The sequence below is a fragment of the Diabrotica virgifera genome, chromosome 6, assembly GCF_917563875.1.
Source record: "Diabrotica virgifera virgifera chromosome 6, PGI_DIABVI_V3a".
Lineage (NCBI taxonomy): Eukaryota > Metazoa > Arthropoda > Insecta > Coleoptera > Chrysomelidae > Diabrotica > Diabrotica virgifera.
Window position 1 is genome coordinate 244,454,822 of NC_065448.1, and position 12,548 is coordinate 244,467,369.

Below are 12,548 nucleotides of genomic sequence, written 5' to 3' on the forward strand. Positions count from 1 at the left end.
TTATTGTGTTTTAATTAAAGTACACTTAATCCTTTAGAAACAATAAGAGTATTCTACCTTAGAACAATAAATTAATTTTTTTTTATAACATGAAAGAGGGTTCATAGTTTTTGTCTTTGTTTAATTAGATGTGACAACTAAGATAATATTTGACATTGTGCTTTGTCATGCGAATAATTTATTTATTTAATATATTATTTAATTTATATTTACTCAAAACTCAAACCAGACAGTTGCTCGGGGAGCAAAAATCGTACTCGCCTTTGCTGATGACGTAGATGCAACAGCGCAATCAACATTGAAAGTTAAGGATATTTTCTCGAGCTTTGAAGAAGCTTCATTAAATAAATGCAGCTTCTGACCTGAAGTCTAAAAATAAATAAAGACAAAACAAAATAAATGGTCGTCTCAAACAAGAACGATGGCGAATGAGGCAAAATAATACTGTAAACGATAATAACTTGCTGTTAAAAATTTAAATATCTAGGAGTAACAATCATCAATGAAAACAAAATAGATCGACAACTTCAAACACAAATAATGACAGGGAGCATATTTTTCTTTGAAATGCAAAATCTAATGAAGTCAAAACTTCTCTCAGAAGATGCAAAAATCCAGATATATAAGACCATAATACCTTCAAATGATATACATATGGCCATTGCACAGACAGCGTAATAAACGAACCGAGACGCAGACACAAGAGTCAGAGTCTCTTTTCAGAAAGAAAAAATATAGTCCGATATAAATAAAGGCCAATAGACTCAGATGGCTTAGGCACGTGATACGCAGTAACGACAATCGCCTTATAAACAATGTGTTTTGGGAAAGATCAGATGAGAGAAGCTGTATAGGATGGCCCAGAAGAAGGTGAAAAATGCAGTCAGAGAAGGTCTGGAGAAAATGAGAAATAGTAGCACAGAACTAACAAACATGGAAGGAAATAGTAAATGCGGCAAAGACTCACGAAGAGCTGTAACGCCATTGATGATGATGATGAAGATTGTGCTTTGTAAATTATATTAAATGAAATTTCCAATTGAAACTCAAATATTATGGAGTCGAAACAAATACATACAATAATTGTGAAAAGTTTCAAATCGTTAAATGATCAAATCCAGTTAAAGGAACAATGGCTGAACGAGTGGTGCAAAGAGATAGAACAACTTCAGCAAGAATACAAAAACCGAGAACTACATGAAAGAACAAAAGAGTCAGTAGTCACTGGAAGCCCAAAAATCTGTCTATTGGGACCGTGCAAGTTCGGAAGAACGACATCTGGTTTCATAGTTCAGCAACATTTTTAACACTGTTAATTACATTGGCCAATTATATTAGTCCTGGTTACTGGATAATTGTCAAGGCCATAGCCCAAAAAAAAATAAGAAAAGGTAAGATTAAGATTATGTTATTAAAAGGTAAACAATTGTATGTAGTAAATAAAATTAATTATTAGAATGCAGTACTACAAGCAAAATACAATTAATTAAATTCACTTTAATAATTGCATATCTTATCAATATTGTCGAGCAACATATAATTTTTACAATTTATAACACAGCATTTGCGAAATTCCATTTTTTCAATGACAGAAATATACAGTCCGTCTAATTTACTTACCGTTGCACGTCATTATCTACGCCAGAGATCTGAGTTGACATAGTTGCCAAAGTATAAAAAATCCTGAAACCATTTTAAATCAAATAGATCACATAATTATTGTAAATGTGGATTATACAACAAAACAAATTAATATTCAATGTAAATAAATAAAATCTTTAGAAATAGAGAACAAGAATTAAGTTATAATCGTACGTTAAAGTAAATAATAAAAACAGTAAATATAATAAAACAAATACTTATAGTAAAGAATATAAACAAATATGAAGTATCATCACCGCAACTGTCAAATAAATGTTACCAATTTATTCTAAAATGTCACCCTCGTTCGATTACAGCTACAGTAAGTTCCGAGCAAATGTGCTTCATAAAAACGCTTTATAATCCATTTATACAAATTAAATGAAACATATTATTGTGTATTTCTTTAGGTTAACATTAATAGAAATCTTCAAATATTATTTCTACGCGTATATAATAAAATATGTCTAGTGACTGTAATTCCAGTGAACTAGGCAAAATGATTCTAAAAAAGAACACACCTACCACCTAGATATTTCGTGTTGGTATCATGTGACGTCACAGGCTATGGCGTGGATGACGTGCAACGGTAATTAAATTAGACGAAGTATACGTCAATTTGACAATATATGAAATATTTAAGAAATATGTTAGAAAGTTGCAAGGTTTCTCCGCGACTCGCGCACGATCGTTTCTCGTATCCCCTCCAAGTACTTGCACACAGCGAATATTGAAAGACGAAAATATCGAAATGGTAATAGATCCTAAAAGCGATATAAAATTAGAGAAAGATACCTCGTAGAATAATTGACAGAAAACAGGTCAGATGATAGCCAACTAATAGAAAAGAGACAATCTCCCCACAATGACAGAATATGTTGTAATGCGCTATAAAAAAATAAAGTAAGACACTTTAACGACTTCAACGAAACAGCAGTTAACAAATTAACGTACTTCTTCAATCACATGTGAAACTGGAAATCTCCCACAGGACTGGCTAACTTCCACATACCTAGTCCTCCCCAAAATAAATAAGGCAATGCGCACCATATAACGATGAGCCTGATAAGGCACGCTGCGAGACTCTTTACGCATCTCGAGCAATTAAGGAAACAATTCTAGGGTTGAAGCTGTAGGCGGAAGGATATTTGGAAGTGCAAAGAAAACTTTACACTTGGTTTGTTGATTACTGGAAGGCATTCGACCGTATAAAGCACTACAAAATAGTTAAATAGAAATAATTTTGGACACCTATTTTTTAGGTTATATGTACAAGAAAATATGTTTTAGTTGTCTGGCCATTTTTGTATTGATTCCTATGTTTAAAGCAATACAAACTAGTATGTGATGCACTAAGAGGCCTAATATAATCAAGGCAGAAAGTAACCGTATATTACATACACTTTGAAGTGTAGCTTATGTTAAAGTATAATTATTTACAACTAATAGTTTGAATTGAAACCCTCTTTTTAACAGTGGTAGATACTCGGAAGATATTTTAAAGTACGCCGTAACTAATTAAATGATTGGCATTTTGAAAACAGAAGTAACACGCGTTTCATAAATTTTGGAAAAAATCAGTGATTTCTGTAATTAATAGTGATGTTGCGTAAAGTTAGTCGTGAATATTTTTCAGATATCTTGTCAAAAAATCTAGTTATCTGTTCCGTAATGACAAAAACCCATTTTTCGCCCATTTTCTCGACACGCCTGTACCATAGTATACTACGTTCATTCCCAATATAAGCTCAGATGCCAACGTGATTGGTGATGTGTCGTGTCGTCTCACCTAGAAATTAAATTTTAACCAATGACAAGCTGACGACACAACACACTTGTGTGTCTGAAATTGGTTTCTAAGCTTATCTTGGGAATGAACATAGTAGAGTTGTTTTTCTCGATGCATTCCGTTATTGTATACTCATCTGCTCTTTAATTGTATTTTTTCTAACTCCCCTAATCTTGATGTCGTAGTTTCCATATAATAACAGTTATTATATTTTTAACTTCTGTAAGTACCCTGCTCAAATTTTAAGCGTGGGTAGCTTGCTGATAAGCCAGTCCATTGACGAAGGTTTCGGAGCCATGGATATTTCTTTCTACCAATTCCTCTATTTCCGTCGAATCTTTCCGTTGAGTATTAACTGCAGTATCCTGTATCTGCCATTTCTCATTATATGCCCCAGATATTCAAGTTTTCTCTTTGTTATCATCTTCACTAAGTCACCGTCGCCTTGACCTAATCTGTTTAAGACTTCTCTGTTTGAAATGCGTTAAACCCATTATATTCTGAGCATTCTCCGATAAGACCACATCTCCAAGGCTTCTAATTTGTCCATCTTGTTACCCTTCATGATCCAGGTTTCACATCCATATAGCAATACAGGATACACATAACGTTTTAGGATCTTGATTCTTAGTTGTAAGTTCAACTGAGAGTTGCTCAGAATAGATCTAAGTTTCATAAATGCTCTTCTTGCAATTTCTATACGAATTTTAATTTCTTCATCCGGATTTAGTGTCTCGTTTATCCAACATCCTAGGTATTTAAAATAGTTAATTTTTGTTATCGGTTCATTACTGACAATTAGTTGCATAGGGCCGACGTCTTGTTTCCTGACCACAAGTTACTTTGTCTTTGTTATGTAACCTTGTTCTATGTATGTCCGTTATTGGAGCATTATCTAGGGACTCGATCTATAAGGCATTGAAGATCTTAGATACTTTCAGCCATGATCGCTGTGTCATCCGCATACCTATCTTGCTTACTAACAACAAGTAACTTTGTCTTTGTTGTATTTATGCTGAGTCCGTTATTGGAGCATTATTTAGTGTCTAGATCTATAAAGGTACGTATCCATGCGAGGGTGCTCCGTGCTCGGTGTAGCTGCTCAAATGGATACGGCATGCGCTCCCCTACATATAAACCGCAAACCGGTTGAATCGAAGAGGGTGAGCGGCGAGCACCAACGTATAGCTGCTACACCTAGCACGAATCACCCCCCGTATGAATACGTACCTTAAGGAATTGAAGATCTTCGATACTTTCAGTCATGATCGCTGTGTCATCTGGATATCTGATGTTTATTGTTTCTCCCAAAATTCGAACTCCGCATTGCCCTTCCAAACTTTGAACACTTTATTTTAATTGAAAGCACTTAATTTATTATCTTTATTTTTAACATATTTAAGCACAATTATTATTTACTCTGTTACAATATATATTACTATTTACAATAATTTATAACACACACACACTAAAACATATAGGTATATAATTTATATCTAATATATATAATTTATATCTAATTTGTACAATTTATTTTGACGTTTTTAACACGCGACATTCAAATCACGACTAAATCCGTTTTATTCAAAACATCGCTTATCATATCATGCTACGGCCACTACTGCTTTCGAGAACCTCATCGACTGCCTTGGAAGCAGACAGCCTTTTCCGAACCCACGGAATGTGGAATGTACGGAAGACGATCTGGCGCCTCGGAAGACGATCCTCGCAAGATGGACTGGTTTATTGGCGACCGAGTATCTGATCGGCGTAGCAGAAGTTGATGAATTTTTAGGACAGTAATTTTATGGTTTGAGAAACATGGGAGACGCAAAATATCGTGGCTGCGCAACCTAGGAGTGGTATGGATGCACATCAAATGAACTTTTCGGAGCAGCCGTCTCTAAAGTCAGGATAGCTATGATGATTGCCGACCCCTCGGTCGGCCCGGAGATGGCACTTGAAGAAGAACCGTATTGCAGTTTTTTCTTCAATTCTTTTGAAAACCGCTTACTAGCAAAAATAAATTTGATTTATGTTTCACAGCTATACCGATCTTTTTCTTAGAATTTGTGTAACATGTGTTACTAAGATTGAATCCTTGGTTAGAAAATAAAAATATTCAACACGGAATATTTGGTTATGTCAAATTAACTCAAAATGATCAGCTAGTTGATGTGAACAAAATTTAACCCAAAACATTTGTATATGAAAGTCATATCAACGCGTATGAGTCTGTTTTGATTTTTTTGTTATAGGAATGAGATATCTGGTATTTTAGGCATCGCCAATGATAAGAATGATCAAAATGCAGAATGTTTTTTACAATTTTGTAAACGTTTTACTATATATAGTCGTAATTATAAGGTTCTAAATGAAAAAATATCTAGCAAAATTCAATTTAATGCCAGTCAGTCAGTAACGATAATTTCGTCAAGCAGTTCTACATATAAAATTGATATTAGTTTCTAATATATCCAAATGTAAAGGATTAATTAACGTATACCATTAGTTTTTTGCCTATCATGCCGTAATTGTTAAGAATTTTAATGCACATTCTTGCTTGGAGTAAATTATAAATACCAGAAGACTGGCAGACAGTGGCCAGTAGCATTTTTCTTCTTCTTAGCCTTCTATCGTCAATTTATGGACTTTTTGTCTAGCGGTGTGGCCTGCAAACTCCATTTGAATTTGGCAATTTTTGTTGTGATATCCTCAACTTTTGTTTTTGAGCTTAACCAGTCGTTCCTCTTTTTATCTGATATTCGTATACCTAGCATTGCTCTTTCCATAGCCCTTTCTGTTGTGGCTAGTTTATTCATATTGACCTTGGTTAGGGTCCATGTTTGACATCCATATGTCATGATAGGAAGGATGCACTGCACTCTGCTCCTTAACACCTTCAGCGCCACGGGTGGTTCACAAAATTTTCATTCTGGGCCAAAAGGTTTTTTTTTTGACGAATAGAGTTTTTTATGTTATTTTAGGGTGACTGAAGCAATTTTTTATTTATTTGCAGTTTATTTTTGTATGTTTATATGAATTTCTAGTTACATACAACCTATCTTTTCATGTCTACGTGTCTAAGGCCAAACCCAGTTATACCAGGAAATTGGCTCAGGCCATATCATTATTCTCTACATATAAAATCTTAAGAAAGTATGTCTTTTTAGGAGACACAAGCGATCGAACACAACTAGCCGTGTATCTTTTTCAGTACACAGCGTTGAGGACAGTGTGTATCTAAAAGGATACACTGGCGCTGAGGGTGTTAAGTATTAAGGTATTTTGCGGTTCTTAAGTATCCAACTAAGTTACCAAATCTTGCTTTTGCCAGTTTTGCTATTCTAGTGATTTCCGCAAGTTTCAGAATTTGGCTTAGGTAGATATATTCATGAAGTAGCTTTATTACTCCTCAAAGAAATAGATGTTTGTTTTACAAAGTGGTGTTAGTGGCCTACAAGCTCAAAAAGTAGCAGTGCAGACAGAAACCTTGCTTGTATACTGCAAGAAAGGTTCCATCAAGTGATTTTCAAGGAAAGTGGTATGTATTGCATTAGCATTATTTAATGTTACGGTCATATACAGAGTGGGCCAAAGAAAAGAGTCCACCTCGATATTTGGCAGTATTTATTAGATTTTAAGGAAATAAAAAAACAGGTCGATTTTTTATCTAAGGGGACACATTTTTACGGTACATACATCTGTCATTTGTCAACCCTCTCCCTTCCACTTCCCCCACCCCTTATTTTTAAATAGGGAATAGGGGTCGTGTGCTAGCTCATTTGATAGGTTATTCAATTCTCTATTCAGTAATATAAACATTAACATAATTATTTATACAGAGTATCCAAGAAAAATATATTTTAATTAAATTAAGTACATACATCTTTCATTTGTCAACCCCCTCCCTTCCACTTCCCCCACCCCTTATTTTTAAATAGGGAATAGGGGTCATGTGCTTGCTCATTTGATAGGTTATTCAATTCTCTATTCAGTAATATAAACATTAACATAATTATTTATACAGAGTATCCAAGAAAAAAATATTTTAATTAAATTAAGTAACACAAGAAGAAGAATGTATGTAATTTACTTAATTCAAAATACATTCTACTGCTATCCCAAAACAGAAAAAAAAATTTTTTTGATACACAGACATTGCATTTCGCTTAATTTCAATGTTCAAGCTGCCACCCATCTGCCTCTTGGTAGGTTGACTATTGAATTTAAGCAACAAACAATGTTTATTTATCAAATAAATATTTTTTCTGTTTTCTGTCAGCAGTAGAATGTATTCTGAGTTAAATAAATTACATGCATTCTTCTTTTTGTGTCAATTTAATTCAAAATAATTTTTCTTGGTCAACCTGTATAAATAATTATGTCAATATTTTTATTACTGAATAGAGAATTGAATAACCTATCAAATGAGCTAGCACACGACCCCTATTATATAGCACTATAAAAATAAGGGGTGGGGGAAGTGGAAGGGAGAGGATTGACAAATGACAGATGTATGTACCGTAAAAATGTGTCCCGCTTAGATCAAAAATTGACCTGTTTTTTTATTTCCTTAAAATGTAATAAATACTGTCAAATATCGAGGTGGACTCTTTTCTTTGGCCCACTCTGTAAATTCTCTATTAGATCAAGATAGAAAATGGCAGGTCAAAGATGAGGCAGATAGATGATGTAATACCGGATGTAAGAATGTTCGATCTTTGTAAGTAAATGATTACATTATTTAATGGTTAGTGTGTAACTAGGACTAATTCAGCTAAATTATCAAGGTTAGGTAAGTTACAAATTAAAAGAACTGGAACGACGAGAGTATATTTATTCAGAGCAGGGTTCCACAAATCCAGTGGAATAACGGGATTGGCAACATCCAAAGAGGGTTTACACCATCAGGAGAGGAAGACATACGTCAAAAAATAATAAAGCATACTATGACATACACAAAAAATTTAAAAAATGCAGCATATTTCTTGTATTCACGGTTTGTCAGTTTTTCAGTGAAAAATACTGTAGACATGTTTACAATGCTTTGATTGTTTATCCTTAAAAACACGTTTTTCTAAAGTAATAGAATAATTTAATGCATAAAGTGAATACTGATAAAACAAAAAAGACAATATAGAGGGCGTGCGCCTAATTTTCTAGAAACACCTCTTAACTAGGTCAGTTATAATAGTTAACCCACAGTCACCTAGATGTCACTTTACTGACATTTATTTCTGAAAATGCTCTAAAAAATTGCAAACCTCAATACAATACACTATGTTGGCACATGCATTTGTTCTTAAATATTTTTTTATAATAGACTATTGCCAAAATATATTTGCTCAATATTTTTAAAAATTCCTACTTTAGGCGTTCATCGAGAACTGTTGACGAAATTTACAGTATGAACTTCTTTACTGACTGACTACTCGTTGGAACCGTACTTTTGATAAAACTATGGTTTCAATATCCAACCTTAGCAGTTATTTTTATAAATTGCGTTGTATACTTGAGTTTCTAAACATTTTGAGAACTGTGATTACCTGTTTCTAATTTTGCATGCGTCATTATTTTTGATTCGTAGAAAATGTATGGGAAAAGTATACATGGGTACAGTAACAAATATAGGTCAATTGTTTTGATGGTCTTTAAAGAAAAGTAATTTTTTAAATATTTACAGAGTGGTGAACATAGCAAGTGTATACTTTTTAAAATACATTTTATTGCACTTTGAAATAAATGCATTGGACTTATAATTGGGAGAATTGGAATATATTAATATAGTAGATAAATAAAGGAGCTAAACAATAGCGGATTAGGTTGATATAATAAATTAATATTTGAGGCTTTGAGCGCAATAGTGGACTAACCCCAATGTACACAAATGTCAGAGAATCAGATTGAAAATATGCTGCAAATGATCTTATTTATGACTGAATGTGCATTTTTAAATATTTTTGTGCGTTTAAATCTGGGTAACTCCAATTTGCTTCTACGGGTTGTTCACTACAAAGAATAAATGTTTGGGTTAGTTTAGGTTACCAATAAAAATATTTAAAAAGCAGTGGTGCAAGTACCAAGCCTTGTGACAGACCATTTTTGACTTTTCTGGGGCTGCTTATTTCTGATAACCAATTTTTTTAAATACTCTGTTGGTGAGCATATTTTCTATTAATCTAGCGGTGAATTTGCAAGGAATAGTGGGTAAGAGTGTATAAATCTTTCCTTCTCGCCAGACTGTAAGCAACAGAACTTGCATTGGTCCGAAATTTTGCGCCTATGCTGTTATTGAAAAACCATAAAATACACATAATGTTGGGATATTCACTGTGAAGGACAATAACGAAAGGATTTAGAGTAAACATTTTAAAACCAAATGCATTTATTTCAAAGTAATTAGGCTCAAACATAATTACAATTAGTCCAAAGTAAACCCAATGTGTTTAATAGAATATTAAATAAGAGTCGACTTCATAGTTGTTATTGATGAAGTGCAATTTACAAAAGGGAGCATTTCAAAAAATTGCTGAACTATTCAAATATCATGATTTATCAATACCCATAAAAACCAGGTTACTACGATGTTATATCTTTCCCTGTACTGTTGTACAGAGTTGAGTCGTGGACTCTCACAGACGCCACCTGCAAGAAAATTGAGTTTTTCGAAATGTGGCTTTATCGTCGAATCCTGAAGATATCATATAACCGACGACGTTACTAATCAGGGTACAATCAATTGTGCAAAGTGCAGATTGTCATGATGGTCGCCAACATTAGAAATCGATAGGCACTACCAGAAGAAGAAGAAGTGGTAATTCAGACAGTTAGAATAAACATACACATTTTTACTACCTCGGTCTGTTTTAATGCTTAATATTCGCTCTATATTGTTGGTCTTGTAAAGTCCACACAGGTAGAGCAGAGGAAGACCACAAAAACGATGGCTAGACGACATCAAAGCAAAAATGGGGAGAAACTGGCACCAAAACAGAGAAGAATGGAGAACTCATGGGGAGGCCTTTGTCCAGGAGTGGATGCAAATAGGCTGAAGAAGAAAGTCCACACAAAATTATAAGAGGTGTACAGAAAACAAATGTTTTTGCTGTTGAGTATAATTATTATTGAAATCTTAAAAGAATGAATGTAACGACTGCTATGCAAAATGCCTTAGAAATACTAATATGACCAGTAAGGTATTGTCAGCAAAAAAATGCCATCCTAAAATTAAACAAATTGCAAAGATTTACTTGATTCATAGCCTGTTTACTTGAAGTTAGTTAATATTCCTACTGTTATCGAAATTTCTCACAATTTACTTCAATTAACAAAGTCAATTGCTTTAATATGGTCCACAAAGCACACACTACATATTGAACTAAATCGTAGGATACTGCTTTTTTGAAATACTAAAAGCTTGGAAGTTTATATATTTTTTTTTATAAAAAAAGTTTTGCTGAATCGACTCGTATTTAATGAAAACTTGTAGTTTTTCCAGATACTCGTAGTTTCCATACATTATTTTATATCGTTTGTCAAGTAAGGACTTAACGCTCCCAGTTTTTGCTAGTTGCTTGTGGTCATATGAGACTGGTCAAAATAGAGTGTCTAAGGAAATACATTGACAAACTTTTGAACCTAATTAAGAAAACAGTGAAGAAAGTAGTGTCGATGATTTTTAGCCATATTCTAGTGACATTATTAGTAAGATAGTAAAATTTTAAGCTTATGGACGCTTTGTGACATGAATCTGTCCTTAAAAATCTAAAAGAATTGTACATCAAACTGTATGTGGATATTTCTCAATATAACTTATGAACATTAATATTTGAATTTTTCTTTAATATTTTCAATATTGTTCTTAAATCAGATACAGTATCAGATACGCCGATGATACGGTGTTGATTGCGGATTTCGACTTGGGTCTACAACGAGTCTTCGACAGGACCAATGTAGTCTGTGAGCAATTTGGTATGAAAATAAACATTAATAAAACCAATAAAAAAAAACCAAAATGTACCTCAACCTTGCTCAATAAACGGGTACATTTTAGAACAGGTCAATAAATTTAAGTATCTTTGATGTTGGATCGATAGCAGCCTGTGATGTATCAAGCTCTCTGACTATAAAATCCCGAGGTGCGCGCGCCGAAGAATTATTTACACGCATGCGCGAACTACTTTCATATTAGCATGGACATCCTAGCATTATTGTTTACATGTAATTACAATTAGTTATATTTACGTAATATGTACCTACGCTAAAATAAACGAGTAGTAATTCCAAATTACTGTTGTATTAATTAGATATTATGTCAACCCGGACTCGTACCTTAAACAGCCTAAATCCTGATCTAGAAATAAGATAGAGAAGGGAACAGGTCAGAAAATCTTTCGAAAAAATCAATAGACTGCTATGTGATTCTCGAATAAAACTCAAAATTCGACTGGGTTTATCAAAATGTTACGTCTGGTCGACTCTTCTCTATGCAGTTGAGACCTGGACCCTTAAAACATAATTGGATAAAATAAATTGGACGCCTTTGAAATGTGGATCTATCGTAGAATCCTCAAAATTCCATTAACATCGTATACCTCCAACGAAGAAGTACTACATAGAATAGATAAGGAATGAGAACTTTTCAATACAGTGAAAGTTAGAAAAACGTACCAATATGCTCAACTAATAGTAAAAGGAAAGATCGAGGGACAGAGAGGACTAGGAAGGAAAAGTCTATCGTGGCTAAGGTACATCGAACAATGGACAGGGCTAAATTGTCTGTGACCATAATGTTGTACAGGATTATCAGCATCCAAAATAAGAGCAACACATATTCATTTAATTTTTAAATGTCTTACAAAATAAACATCACGTTTGTTGTTAAATAATGTGACACCGATTGCTCAACACAAGTGCACCTAGTTTTCAATAGCGCTGTGTCAGCTATTCAATATTATTCTTAATTCATGGCCAGCCCGTGTCAGCATTAAAAACATCAACACTTTTCTAGTTTATTTATAGTTACAGCAAAGCATCGCGGATCATTCTATTTCATTCTTTAATCAATCATCATTCGTGATTCAGCCCACCAACTCGTTACAGATATTTAGAAGTG